The 14,350-nt window shown below is 48.9% G+C and overlaps 1 protein-coding gene across 4 annotated transcripts in view; it reads right to left on the bottom strand.

Annotated features, from left to right (window-relative positions):
• The window catches only part of KCNH1 (potassium voltage-gated channel subfamily H member 1), a 380,749-nt gene that overhangs the window by 210,097 nt on the left and 156,302 nt on the right, over window positions 1-14,350 (bottom strand). The gene's annotated exons all lie outside the window — the stretch shown is intronic.

Below are 14,350 nucleotides of genomic sequence, written 5' to 3'. Positions count from 1 at the left end.
TCCCTCTTGCCGATGAGGAACTGGAAGCTCAGAAGATAACCCTTGGCTCTGGAACTTCCCAAAGCCAAGGGTTTGAGCAGCTAAGGAACGGCAAGAAGAGACGAGCACGTCTGTTGCTCATTTGCAGAGGGTCTCCGTTACCTGCCCTCACATCTCCCCCCACCTTCGGCCCCTTAGCGAGGCCCAAGTGGGGGCAAGGAGTCGGCACAGTCAGCACTGAAGGGAGAAAGAGCCACGCCCCGAAAGCCGCCTGTACCCCCGGGGATCTGGCACCGGGTAGATCTGAATACATGTAGCTGGAGTCTGAATCCCAGCTTCTCCGCTTCCCAGCGGATGTGAGGCAGAGGACTTACCACCTTTCTGTGCCTCTGCTTTCCCATCTGTGAAATGGGAATGATGATAATAATCCCATCTCACAGGCTTGTAAGGTTAAATATGAGTCTTTAGGAGTTAAGGGAACCTGGTCTATAGTAAAGTGTTCAATAAGGCTTAGTTCTTCATGTCATCGTCAACAATGTCATTGTCCTGACTGATCCAAACACAGGAAAGCAAGAGCGGCTGGTGCTGCCGAGCTTCCAGACACAGAGCCCCCAGGGCTTGTGGTCAATTCTCCTCCCTTAGATGGACCACCCTGCAAGCGGCCAGTGTAGACACCTCCCCAAAGCAGAGCACTGATCCCCTATGGTGCATCAGTCTTTAGTTTGAATGTGTGGCTCCGAGCCCAGTGAACTCAGACAGTTGCTGATAACAAACTGTTCACACCAAGCGTTTTGAGGAAGAGAGCTCTGGGTGAGCCTCACGTCTTTCATCCCAGTGGAAAAACAACAAGGCAGACTGGCCCAGCCGCTCCTTCTTTTCAGGGGGGTTCCCAAAAGGGCGGCTGTGGGGTGCCGAGGGGACACCTCCAAAGACCGGGCTGTGAGCTCTGTGGCTTCTGCTCGGCAGCGGTGTCATGTTGAGAAAGCCAGCCAGCCACTCCAAGCCTCACTTTCTCCACTGAGTTACTGTGAAGATTAAGTGGCATAATGTGTACAATACACTCTGTTCGCTGCAAAGCAGTAAACCAGCGTGGGGCACGAGAATGCCTATTTTCATTCTCCCTGAGTCAGATCCACTGACTCCAGTGTAAGCGCTCAGGCCCCCCCGCTCTGTCCACCTCGCTCCATCCCAGCCATTTGCGGGTTCTCGGGGGAGCGGCTGGCTGAAAGGGTGGCAGACGCACAGTCAGGTCTGAACTCTTGGAGACAGACGTCCCTCCCCCGGGTGCTATTTTCAGCTGGGCTGGTTGTGGAAAGGTCAGCATGTGACTTCATCTGCGTCCCCTCCCTGCCCCAAAGCCTGGTGCTCAGCTTCTAAGCCCAGGGATTAGAAATAGCCAAGTCTCCAGGGCCGAGCTGACTGTGAGGAGCAGGTCAGTGACTTAATATGGGGCGAGCAGTGGCCACTTGTGGCTGCCAGGGCATCATGGCTGACATGGTGCCGGGGGACCGGATGACAAGACGCTGCCAGGTCAGACATCCCCATTCACCACCACCTTCCCCCCTCCCAGACTTGGGTTAAGACTCAGGAGCCTCCACTGGAGAGCCGTGCCCATCGTCATTCCACCCAAGGGTGGCCTCAGCTTCAGCTTTCAGCAGCATCCCAGAGAAATTAAGATATTTTCTTAACCATTCCCCATGCCTCCTAACAGGATTAAGAGAGCTCCAACGGGTGAAATTCACAAAACCACACTTCTAAGTGTCCTCTACACAGTAACACTGTGACTTTACGAGCTGCATGTCTTGCTATTAATTCAGTGCTTTCATCACATTCACTCCCATCCTCTCCCTGAGAGATTTAGGAAGCTCCCTGCAAGTTTCTGAAGCAGTGGGAGGGGGGAGTGGTTCCCGAGTGGGTACTGCTCTTCCAGGATATAACCTGAAAGAATGATTAAATGGGTCCGAACACCCTCAACTGATGACGACATGCGGATCGAATTCATGGATGACTTGAGGCAAAAGAGGTGATAACCATAACAACCATTAACCTACCGATAATGGCCAGAGATCACCGCCCCTAACACAGCAAAAGCACAAGCAATAAAAGGAAAAAATCAGAAAAAAAAATGGACTTCATCAAAATTAAAACTGCAGAGGACACCATCGAGAAAGTACAAAGCCAACCCACATAATGGAAGATGATATTTGTAAGTCATTTACCCAACAGACAGTCAAATAATCAATAAATCTAAAATTGCAACTTGCTCAAAGCTGCATCCAAGTAAACAGAGGCATAAGGGCTGGAATTCATTTACACACAAGGCCCCAGGAGCACTCATGAGATGCTAAGAGTGGTACAGGGAACTGGCAGTGCTCCCCAGGGTAGGACCTCCAAGTGGCCAGGGACCAAGGGCCCTCTTAAGTGTCAAGCAGTTGTACCCCAACGGCAAAGGGCTCGCCCTACTGGTAGTCATGGACTTGGGTCCAACCAAGGCCACTGCAAAACCAAAGAACAGTAGAAATGTGCTTTCTCCATATACAGATGCTTGCCAAGCATAAGCTTTGTCTGGGAATTTTGGGACAGGGCGCAACTCTGAGAAAGGAGAGGGAGTGTCCAGCATACGTGGCGACTTCTAGCCCAAACTCAAGAGAATCCAAATCAGGGTTTAAGAAAAGAGAATGGAATTAAAAAAAAAAAAAAAAATCTTAAGCAAATCAAATGAAAGTGCTCTGTTCCTGGCAGCATGATGTGGTCCTGTTCCTTCTGGTTCTAGAGTTTAGTGCGGGTAAGAGGAGGGCATTTCACTCACACTGCAGCGAAGTCCAGAGCTTTGCATGTCAGTGTGGGTGGCACAAAAAGAAGCCCCATCAGTACTTTGGTGGAGACAAAGACCCACAGCTCAGCAGGGTGGAGGGCACACCTGGGGAACCGGGTGGAAGGAAAATGGATTTTACCAGGTAGAAGCGGAGGGCATCAACAGTCACTTCCGAGTGAACATGAACCATCATTCAAACTTCTCAAACCATACGCTAGGTTCTCATGATCTTTCTAGAAAGGGATAGAAAACGCAATCAAGGGTTTGCTCCTACTACTGTGACTCTGTCCCGTGACTATGTTCCCAGATGGGGGCAGCCAAGGAAAATGTCAGATCATGGACTTGTATCCAAAAAGCCAGCTGGAAAAGCAGGAGATGATAGAATCGTGGTTCACTGTGGAATCTATGGACTAACATAGGACTTGTAGCTGGTGCCAGTGAATTTTAATTAACAGCATGATCTTAGTCAAAAATACAAATGTGAATTAAGAGCAGCCTAGAGAGATGTGTACATGTGAGGGGAAGAGTGGAGAGCGCGCCAACCCTGGAGGATCGGAGACCTGAGTCCTTCTCTTGCTCTGCTGTAGGAGAAAATGTCCCAATAAAAATGTGGAAAGGAGAGACCCCGGCCATGATGACTAAGCAAAGTCCAGCCAACTGCCCCAACCAGTCCTCCCCCATGCATCTGCTTCTGTCAATTTGTTTCCGCATCTACTACCTTGCCTGACGTCACTCCAGTCCAACCAGCCAAGCTTGGACCCGGAAGACGTAGCCCATAAAAGCCTTGTGAATCCCTTCTTCTGGGCTCAGACTCTGGAGATGGATCTTCTCTGAGCCCACCCGCCTAATAAACCTGAGTTCTCCACCTCTCTGAGTGCTCGCTTGGTTTCTCGCTGGGTAAAGAGCTGATCCACTGCAGCCACAAAGCTGCTGGACCCGGTGCACTACAGCCACAGGGCTGTCGCCGGAGCTGATACGCTGCAGCGCAGGGCTGCTGGGCAGCTGCTGTAACACCGCCACTGGCTCATTGGGCCACCTCCTCTCCCTGGACCTCACCTTTTCGTCCACATGATTTCACTGTTAGGACAAGAGGGTCTCTAGCCCGCTTCTAGTTCTGATGCTCTTTCAATCTATAAATGTGGTTTCAAACTGACGAAAGCAATGGTCCTGCTCAGTTCTGCTCTAGTCCAACTCCAGGCAGACAATTGAGTTTAGTCCCGGGCCCCGTATAAGACAGACACACACCCCCAAAATCAGTATTATCTAAATGGAGAAAATTCTCAGAACCACATAGAAAAAGTTGGTTTTATCCATCTTGAAGAGTTGAAGCCTCAAGGCAGACATAAGAGTTCTCAAATATTTGCAGCGCGACTGAGTAAAAGAATAGCTAGATTTCTTCCAGAATTGTCACGAGACATGTTTCTACAATATTTTCTTAGCCTCTTTGCTGAAAACTCCATCTTGTCCTGCTTCACTTTATCTCATCTTCCTACTCTATCCCATCGTCCTGCTTGAAAAACAGTCGCAGTGCTGGTAAACGACTTAAGCTTAAGAACAAAGACTCAAAGGCACAAGCTATTCACAGGGTCAGCTGAATGAGGATGCGTAGGTCTAGGCACCCGGGACCTGTGCAGATGGGCACGCCATTTGCACAAGCATGATATGTCCTCAAAAGAATAAGAGCAAGAGGAACCTCATGGCCAAGGGGTTTATGAGAGCTTTATGAGCGGTCCTTAGCAGAATATGCATCAGCAAAGAGAACCAAAGTGCAAACCTAGGCACACGCCGGGGTTGCCCCAGATAGGCATGCCCTTTGCTGAAGCACAGGGAGGATTCTCTGGAATGCTCTGCAGAGATAGCTAACTCAAATGCTAATGATTGTTAAATGCCTAAAGGTCAGAGTAAAAGCTTAACCATCTACCAGCTATGTGACTTTTAAAATAATAAAAGAACTTATAAAATAGTAAACAAACCCTGTATCCTCCACCCATAGCCCCCTCCTCCCTTGACATCATCCTCAAGAGCACAATAAAAGCAGTGTGGTTTCTGGAGGCGGGGCTCTTGGTCCCTGAGACCTTGGGTCCCCAGGTTCCCACCTTCAATTAAGATAAATGTCTCTGTGTCTTGTTTTATGTTAACTTTTTTCCTTAAGTTTCACAGCACCCATTCTTCAGCCCCACCCTGCCGAGCTGGTCTCGGCACAGAATCCCAGAAGCAAAGAGCCGAAAACAAGGTGAAATGCACAGGGAGGGAATTTTCGCTTTATCCAAGAGCGGAAACCCTTTCCCTTGAACTTATCTGTAAATGGAATGGCCCTCTGGGGTCGGGGGGAGCATTCGAACTTCAGGCAAGAGATTCAAGGATCTAACCAGTAGGTGACTTGGATGCCATCTGAGGTCCTTTTCAATTCCAAAATTCTATCAGTCCCCACCATGAGATAATTGGAATTCGGGTTAAATATCACAGAAGAAGAATAGCCGACTCTCCATATGTCTTTATCACTTCTAAGTGGTTGGCACACAGTAGGGGGTTAATAAATATGCGTAGAAGGGAGGGAGAGAGAAGCAAAGACCGAAGGCCTGAGTCACACATTCTACCCTGTGCTCAGAAAGGTCTTTGCTCAGAAGCTGCCTCCCGTCTGCTCGCCAAGGCGCCGGATCCCCGCGAGGCCTCCCCGTGCCAGCCTGTGTGCACAGCTCAGTGTAATTAAGCACCTGGGCTTCCCAGGAGGGATGGAATCAAAAAGACAACCAGGGGTGAACCTGTGGCTTCTGCCTCTTCCCCACGTTCCCACTTGCTTCCAGGCAAGGCTGGGCCTGATGGGGAGATGTGTGGCCTGAGAGCCCCCCCACCCCAGCCCCACCCCATGCTGCCTCTGCAGAGCTGCCGTCAGCCTGCTGTTCTCAGTTCAGCTGCGCATTTCCAATGTCTGTGTTCTGCTTCCTTATCCCTAACCCAGGGAGCACTGAGAAGGGGCCCTGGCCCTCAGTTCTGCAGTCATCCTCAGGAAAAGGGACCCCTCCCCTGCTCTAGCTTAGCCAACCCCAGCCCAGCCCCTCTTCCCCTCGCCAAGGAGGAACAAAGGGTCTTAGCCCCGCGCACAGGGCACCTGCAGCTCTGCAGAACTCCCCAGCAGTTTTTCACGGATCTGCTTTTCTTTCTCAGCCTGCTGCTCTTTCATTCTGCTCTTCCTACCAAGACCTCTCTCCTCGCCAAGCTTTCTTGCGGCGACAGTGGGTTTTTATCACCACGTAGCAATGATTCAGAGCCAGACTTCTAGCTGATGAGAGCTAAAATTATTCCCTCTCACACAGGCACGGAGGACCACAATGGGGAAAAGCGAAAATGGAGCATTTTCTGAGTCTGCAAAGTCACTATCAGGTGAGGAGTGACGGAGTTGGCCCTGACAGCTCCTCATTTTGCAGCCTCACCAGGACCTGGCTATCTTGATGTTTAGTTCAACCAAACACACACTTAAGCCCTCCTGTATGCAAGATTGTGCTGCCCCCATTCCATTAGGCCCTTGGCACACAACACCACCTCCTCCTCTAAACCCCTTCCCCCGCCACCGCCCACCAATGTCCCTTCCTCAAATGTTGAGCAAAGCACGCAGACCAAGGATGCTTGGAGAGAGGCATCACCATCCACTAACAGCCATCTGCAGCTCCAGGCTGGCCACCAGGCAGACACGAACATTCATTTGTGCCATGGAGTTTGCATCGCCCCCCATTTTACAAATGAAGAAATGGGCTCAGGAATTAAGTATCTCATTCACTTGACTATCAAGTATGGGAGCCGGGATTTCTACCCAGGCTTAGCTCTTTTGATCCCATGAACTGCCTCTGTTATAATGATTTTGTAAATTAAAAGTATGTTTCTGACCTAGTGTCATTTGCACGTACAGCTTGACTGGTTTTGATGGCAGTCAGGATAGCTTTCAGAAAGCATCTCCTTATCTCCTCTCTCGAAGCATTGCGTCAAAAGGGTGCTGTCCAAGAGAAGGGGACAGTCTTTGATGGAGACAAGCTGACCAAGAGCATGGCAGTGGCATCTTTAGTCTAACCAACTGAGGGAGAGAATCCAGAAATCACGGGGGGTGTCCTCCAAGTAAAAAAGTCTGCCCAAAAACCCCAGTGATTTTTTGTTTTCTAAATGACAGACTTAATTAAGATCTGTTCAAAATACTCAGCAGATTAGCCTTATTGCAACTTAGTGCAGTCCTTGTCTCGTGGCACGTGATGGATTGTGGGAGGTGGTCCCACCTACTAGCTGCTGCAGGAGGGACTCGGAGATGCTGACAAGCCAGGAGGCACAGAGCAGGTGCTCGCCCCGCTCACATCAGCACATCTGTCTTTTTTTTCCTTCCTTCTTTCCCTCTCCCCTTTTTCTCTCCCCCTCCCTTCTGCCCCCCTTCTCTCCCCCCCCCACTCTTGTCTCTCTCCCCCCTCCCTACCTCCCTTCTCTCTCTCCCCCCTTGTAGACAAATGACATGGCCGTCTACAAGGTCAGAGACAAGACTCTCCATCTGCTTGGCTTCCCAGTGGCAGAACTGCCTAACATCTATGATTTTTGCTGTAAACGTTGCTGCCCAGGGCAGTAATGCAGCTATGAACAAGGCCCATGTCTTTCCACAACATACATAATCAGATATTTTGTCACCATAATTATCATTATGCTTTTAGGGAAAGTACCCACCCCTGCAATCCTTCCATGGCCCCTCTTCTCTCCCCAACTCTTTTCCCTGGCCCCCAACACCACATCCACAGAAGAGAGCATTCCCCACACCTGACATTCCAAAATAATCAGTATAAGGGAAGCAACAAAACAAAGTGAAACTTTTTCTTTTTGGGGGGGTCTTTTTAGGGTCACACCCAAGGCATATGGAAATTCCCACGCTAGGGGTCAAATCACAGCCAACCCACACCACAGCCAGGCCAGATCTGAGCCATGTCTGTGACCTACACCACAGCTCATGGCAATGCCAGATCCTTAACCCAATGAGCAAGGCCAGGGATTGAACCTGCGTCCTCATCGATACCAGTGAATTTGTTACCACTGAGCCACAGCAGGAACTCCCAATTTGACATCAGATAAAACTGGATTCAAAACCCAATTCAGTTACTTTTACCTTAAAGTTTAAGTTACTTTGTGTTTCTGAACCTCGGTTTTTTGTTTTTCCATTTAATTTTGCTGGAGTAGAGTTGATTTACAATGTTGAGTTGGTTTCAGGTGCACAGCAAAGTGAATCAATCATATATATATATATACACACACCCCCTCTTTTTCCCATATAGGTTATTACAAACTACTGAGTAGACTTTGCTGTGCTCTACAGTAGGTTCACTGCAGCCCTGTTTACAGCAGCCAAGAGATGAACCTCGGTTTTCTTATCCGAAAAACAGGAATCATCAAGCCTACGTACGGGATTAGGAAGTTTCATGCATGTCATGGGCACATCTCAGTGCTCAATGCATGAGTGTTTCTAGCCCCTTCTCCCCTCCAGAAAGAGCGCTCTCACTCCCTGTGGTACCCCCCCCCCTTTTTTTTAGATAGAAGTTTTGCATCTAGGAAACCTCACACCCAGAAATACAGTTTAATGGCCTGTACATTCAACACTGCAATGCGCCTGCCACTAAGGAGCACACCCCCAATGGTCTGACAAATGATTGAGAAGCATCCGAGGGGGTGAGTCCTAGAAACATGCTCCAAGCAGGAACGGAGGGTCAGGGAGAGCACTACCACTGCTCGAACATGGCAAGTATGAAGCACTGTGCTGGATACACCGCATCACTTTATTTTTTCATCCTCCATATGTGAGCAGGGAGGGGCTGGTATCTCCATTTTCAGGGGAGGAAACTGCCAAGCTCAAGGCATCCATCAAGAGTCAAGTCCTAAAAAACTGGCTGGTTGCGACAAAAGCCTGGGCTCTTTCCTACCTCCCAAGAGCATGTGCCCAGAGCCAGGAGAAGAGGGGGGCCCACAGGTCCTGCCCCCTGGAAGAGCAGAGTTGCTCAGGAGCTAGACAAACACACTTGAGGCAAGAGAGCTAACTGGGAAGCCTGAAGCGGGCCCAGTGGGAAGTCCGAAGCGTATCTACAGAGCTGTGTCATTCCAAGTGCAAGTCCATCAACCCAAAGCAGGGTCTTTCCAGCCTTAAAAGGATGATGACAAGGAAGGGTTGAGAACCAGGAGGGAGTAACCAAAGGTGGTCTCCTGGAGGAGAAGAGGCAGAGACTCACAAGACAGACAGTAGCCTGAGGCTGGGGATAACCCACCTGGAATGCAGAATGGCAGCCAGAAGTTAAAAAAAAAAAAAAAAAAAAAAAAAAAACAGAAAAATAAGCTGATTTGCTGCCTAGAAGAAAACCCTCTAAGAATAAATGAGAAATGCATAGTTATTTCTGCCATAGCATTCTGGACACTGCCCCATTTCTGAAAATAAACATAAACCCAAAATGAAATTAAACAGCATTCCCATGCTCCTGAGAAGGGAGCAGCAATTATTATTTTCTCTTTCCTAAGAACGAGAATGAAAAAACGAACTTGGAACAGCGAGAACCATCACTGTTATCAACAACAGAATCGCGACATCAGAACGTAAGATTTTCCACCTTTTCCAAAGCACTAGATTTTTACATCATTATCTTGTTCAGTTCTCACTTCACCCAAGTGAGACTGTCAGGAGAGCTTCTTATCCCTAATCCACAGAAATGAAAGGGCACAACCTAAAGCAGGGGGCAGATCTAGGACTTCAACCTAAATTGCTCAGCTAGGAATGAAGCACCAACAGGACCTGGCAGGTTTGCTCGTATCAGATGAAGGAAGATGAGGAGAGGGAGGAAAGCCGAGGCAGAGACACCTCACTAGCCGCCCTCCTTGTCTATATTCCTGTATTCTTACCTGGGTACATGGCCACCCAGCATAAGACTACATTTCCCAGCCTGCTTTGCAGCTAAGTGTGTGGCCAGGTCACCAAGTGCCAGCCAATGGGACATGAACAAAGGCAGTATATGCACAACTTCCTAGTCTTGTTCTCAAAAGGAAAGAGTTCAGCCAGCCTTCCTCTTCTATTTTCTGGAAAAAAGAACATATGGCTAAAGCTGGAACAGCCATATGGGATCCCAATATGGAAGTCATGTATTTTAAGGCAGCAAAGAAACCTGGTCTCTGATGACTGCAGAGCAGCCAGACCAGCTTTAAGCTTTTAAGGAAACATATGCCCTGTTGATGCTACTATTACTCTATGTCTCCATCCAGCAACAGAAGCTGTATCCTAACTAATAAAAGTTTTGCCAGGGGCACCTGAGGACCACGTCAAACTCCAGAGCCTTCTCAACCATTCAGATTCCACGAGACCATAAATATTTATTGAGTCTGCTTATGTGTCTGAAGTCTCCTAAGGGTATCTTTACAGCCTCCAGGGAGATGTGCCCATTGTTCAAAACCCAGGAGATGCAAACAGAATGCAAAAAGGCATATTCGGCACCGGTGAAGAAATAAGAACTGTTTAAATAAAATAACGAATGAGCGAGGGGAAAGTCTGTATGTGCTGGCAAGTAATCTAAGCTGAAAGGGTGCCACAGAGCATACCGCAAGGGCTGAGGGGGTAGGTCCAAGGTGCAGACGGCAGGTTACTAGTGTCCCTGCCCCCCAAGAAAGGTGAGAGAAGGAAACCCTAGGGCGGAGCCCAGTTACTCTCTTGGGGCTCCCAGCCCTCCACTGGGGTGGGGGTGACGGCAGCTTTGATCAGAATGAGGTCTAGTCCAGCAGAAGAACAAGACGGAGGGGCTGCTGTGGACTAAATCCACCACAAGGGGCCCTTCAGCCTGACCTTCTGCTCTGGTTTGAAGGGTCAACAGTGGGGGAGGAGGGTGAAAAAGAGAAGAATTCACAGAGACAAATGCCGTGTAGAAAACCCAGCGTTGGGCCTAGGCTGGAGAATGTCTGGAGGAGTGCAAAGTCTAGACCCCCTGCCAGGACGGAGAGAAAGGAAACGGACGTGGCTTAATTATAATGACAGGACGACAGCAATGACATTATGAGGAGAGAATCAGCAAAGTGCAAAGCCTATATTAAGAAAACAGGAACTGTCGCCTCACCATCAAATTCTCTCCAGGGTTTCCCAAGACAGGGTCATGCCCCTAACCTGAGACCCCCTTCCTCAGAAAGGGATGCACCCCCACCCCCTGACAATCCGCCCCCCTTTGAGGGGTCCCTCAAAGGCCCCAGCAAGGCTCAGCCTCAGTGAAGCCTCCATGTCCAGGTCTTGGTCACTGGCCTGTCCCTGTCGCAGCCCACAGCACCCGCCAACCCCGCGCCAGACCACTGACTCCTGGGAGAGCCACCCACAGAGGTAATCTCTGAATCTACAGAGGTCTACAGAAAGAGGGACTTGGGGTGTGCCTGCTGATTGGAGACAGCCTTTCTCGGGTGCCACCCTGAGGGCAAGGGCTTCTCTCAGCATCACCAACACGCAGAAGAGCCAGATGCACAAAAGAGGGAGTCCGCCCACCTCACCTCGGGGCAGGTGCTCACAGGAGACCACCCAAGACCCACACAAGGACGGTAGGGGGATCAGGGCAGAGCTAGCTTGCCCTGGGTCCCGGGCAAGACTCCAGACTGGGAGTCAGGCCTAACACCTGGCAGGTAGAGACATCGTAGGTCGCCCACACCCACAGCTAGTCACCAGCACTCATTTCAGCCGGCAGGTTTCACCTTTCCCTGCTGCAGTTGTTTTGTCAGAACTGAGAAAGGTGCACAAACTTGAAAATACCTGGTTTTCCTACTTCCTGGCATGCCCTGGGGAACTACCCAAGCTACAACAAGCTATTCGGTAACAAAGAGAACAGAGAGAAGCAACAGAAGGCTTCAGATAATCAATGTCATGGCTAATTCCCGGCAACAGAAGAGCCAAGAAATGCTATTACCGCACGTAAAACTCCACGCCAAGCGGAAAGACATCACACGGTAACCAGCACTTCGAAGCCCCGGGGCTCGGTGACGCCCCCCCACCCCTTGAGGAAGGCTGGAAGGCTGGACTGCCCGCCAGGGTGACTGGGGAGGGAGAGCACTGACACCCTTGGCAGCAGTGCAGACTGTGATTAAAGCTCCCCTTCGCCAGAGACCCCAGTTCTGAGGTCATCCCGTCCCGTGAGCGTGCAGTTAGGGCGCGGGCGTGCATGTGTGCACACGGGCAAAGCAAGATAAAAGAGAAGCCCGCAAATCTAATAAGACATCAGCAGCTGCCCTGAACAAAGGTCGTTCAGAATGTGAGTTTACAAGGATAATTACCACTGCATTACACAGAGGGCAGTAACGTTGTTGTTAGCACAAGAATTTGTCAGATGTGCCACATGGAAAGGGGAACAGCTGTAACTGTAAGTGACAGGTTGCTGAAAAAAAATGGTTGGTTTCCGAAGCACCTGGTCCCCTGAGTGGGTACCGTAATCTTGTTCTTAAAAACAACAATGGGCAAGCGTACAAAAACTTTCCACTGCAGAAACTGCCAGCTTGTTCAAATGTATGAAGAGGGTTTTCAAACCACACCACTGCAGGTGGGGACTGCAGCCGGGCTTTGAATTCCCAGAGCCCTGGACATGAATCCTGTCTCTCCTGCTTACCAGCCCTGCTTTCTTGGGAAAGGAGTTAATTTCTCTGAGCTTCCATGTCCTTGTAAGATGGAGAGAATAATCTCGAAGGTACAGAGTCGTTACAAACAGTAGAAACTGTGTGTGAAGCGCTTAGCCCAGCCCCTAGCAAAGAGTGAGGAAACAGGGCTACTGCTTAGTAGACTTGCCTACCTAAACCTCATACTTAGTGACATAATGCAGAGGTGATCACCTGTGTATCATGCTTTTTTAAAAAAGAAATGGAACTATCACAAAGCTCGGAGATGGTGGGGAGAGAAAAGAGGTGATAATAATTGTTTGGATTTTCCTTGGAGACTATTCCCAGGAAATTAGGCTCTCTGTACAAGAATGGTTTAGGAAAAACAAACTGCTTATCCTTATTATATGCCACGAGAGCTGAATTCTTTTTCTTCCAGGGAAAAAGCTGCAAGGATGTCTCCTCGTATTTAAAAGCCTTTGGGAGGGGGCTCATGAAATGGAGCCCATTTTCCAACCAACCACTCTTAGCAAATCCTCCGTAGTGCACATAAGGAGACATTTCGATTGACAGAGTGTCTTGTCTTTCTAAGAGGTAGAAATTGTGCCCTGAGCCAAGGTGCATCTAGGTGTTTCCTGGTGCCCCGAGGCTCCCCCAAAGCTGCAAGCACCACCTAGAAAACTAGGGAGGTTAAGGCTGAGGTAGTTCTAGAAGAGCAAAGGTCTTAAATCCTGTTACATGACCCAGAAAGCACCTCGAGTCTAATTAAGCTAAAGCAATTAGCCACCCACAGATACTCAAACTCTGCTTCCCATGGTTGGGCAATCATCTCTATTAAAACCCACTTTAAAGAAACCCAAGAACTTCACGCACACTTTCCACAAATCAATTCTGCCTTGGACACATGTAGTCAATACTCAGAGGCAAACCCCAGGTCTTGCAGAGGGAGCTTTTGTGGAAGGATGGCATCAGATGTGATGAGGTAGTTGCAAAAAAGCATGAGGCCAGCAGCAAACAATACAACTGGTGATAACAAAATCCACTTGCAGAGGAAGACCTGGATCTCGGATGGGTTGAACAAAAAGCAAGACAAACCGAAGCCCCAGTTTCCCTGGGTTCAGGATTCCCCGAAAGATAGACAGCACAACGTTTCAAGTCCACCCTGAAGCAGACTTCTAGTAGAAGGATTTCTGCCTGCTGAAACCCAGAGCCTAGCTTCACCACAGGTGACCAGACTACTGTCCAGAGGCTTCCTGAAGACTCTCCTCTCCATGTCACAATGTGTCACTGAAGTGCCAACAGGTGCATTTGGTAGGTTCACATGGAGTCCAATCCACTCAAGCTCATGGGCTCTCCCAGCCCAGTTAGGTCTGGTCCTCCCTGAGACTCCCTTTAGTCAAGGGAGTTTATCATTGCTTCCAGCCCAAGGCTGTTTCCAGACTTGGCCATAGCAACAGCTACACAATGGTCAATGGTACTGTTTGAAATTTAAATACAGTGGGCTCTCTGTCCACAGGAAATTGGTTCCAGACATCAAAATCCACAGACACAAAAGTTTTGATTTACATGAAATGATTTATATAAAATGATCAAGTACTTGCATAACCTACAGCACATCTTCCCATATTTCCTAAATGATCTCTAGATTACTTATCATACCTAACACAATGCAAATGCTGTGTGAATATTTCTGGCATCTGATAAATTTAAGTTTTTAGAACTTTCTGGAATTTTTAAAAAAATATTTTCCATCTGTCGTGGGTTGAATCCAAGGATGTGGAATTCATGGATACTGAGGGCCAATGGTACCTTCCTAAGGAACTAGGGTTTTTTTTCCTCAGTCCATCGAGTTAATTCAATAACCCATTACTTCTCAACTGAGCAAGAGCCTGTTTTTGGCCCTGTGGTTCCCCGCTCTGGCACCCCCTATTTGGAAATCTCTCAATCATC

This window comes from Sus scrofa, chromosome 9 (assembly GCF_054392235.1).
Source record: "Sus scrofa isolate SSC_HxYL_T2T_F1_AM1 chromosome 9, Sscrofa_HxYL_maternal_Yorkshire_Landrace_v2.0, whole genome shotgun sequence".
NCBI lineage: Eukaryota > Metazoa > Chordata > Mammalia > Artiodactyla > Suidae > Sus > Sus scrofa.
Note: the sequence above shows the minus strand (reverse complement) of the source record. Positions and strands in the feature narration are given on the sequence as shown.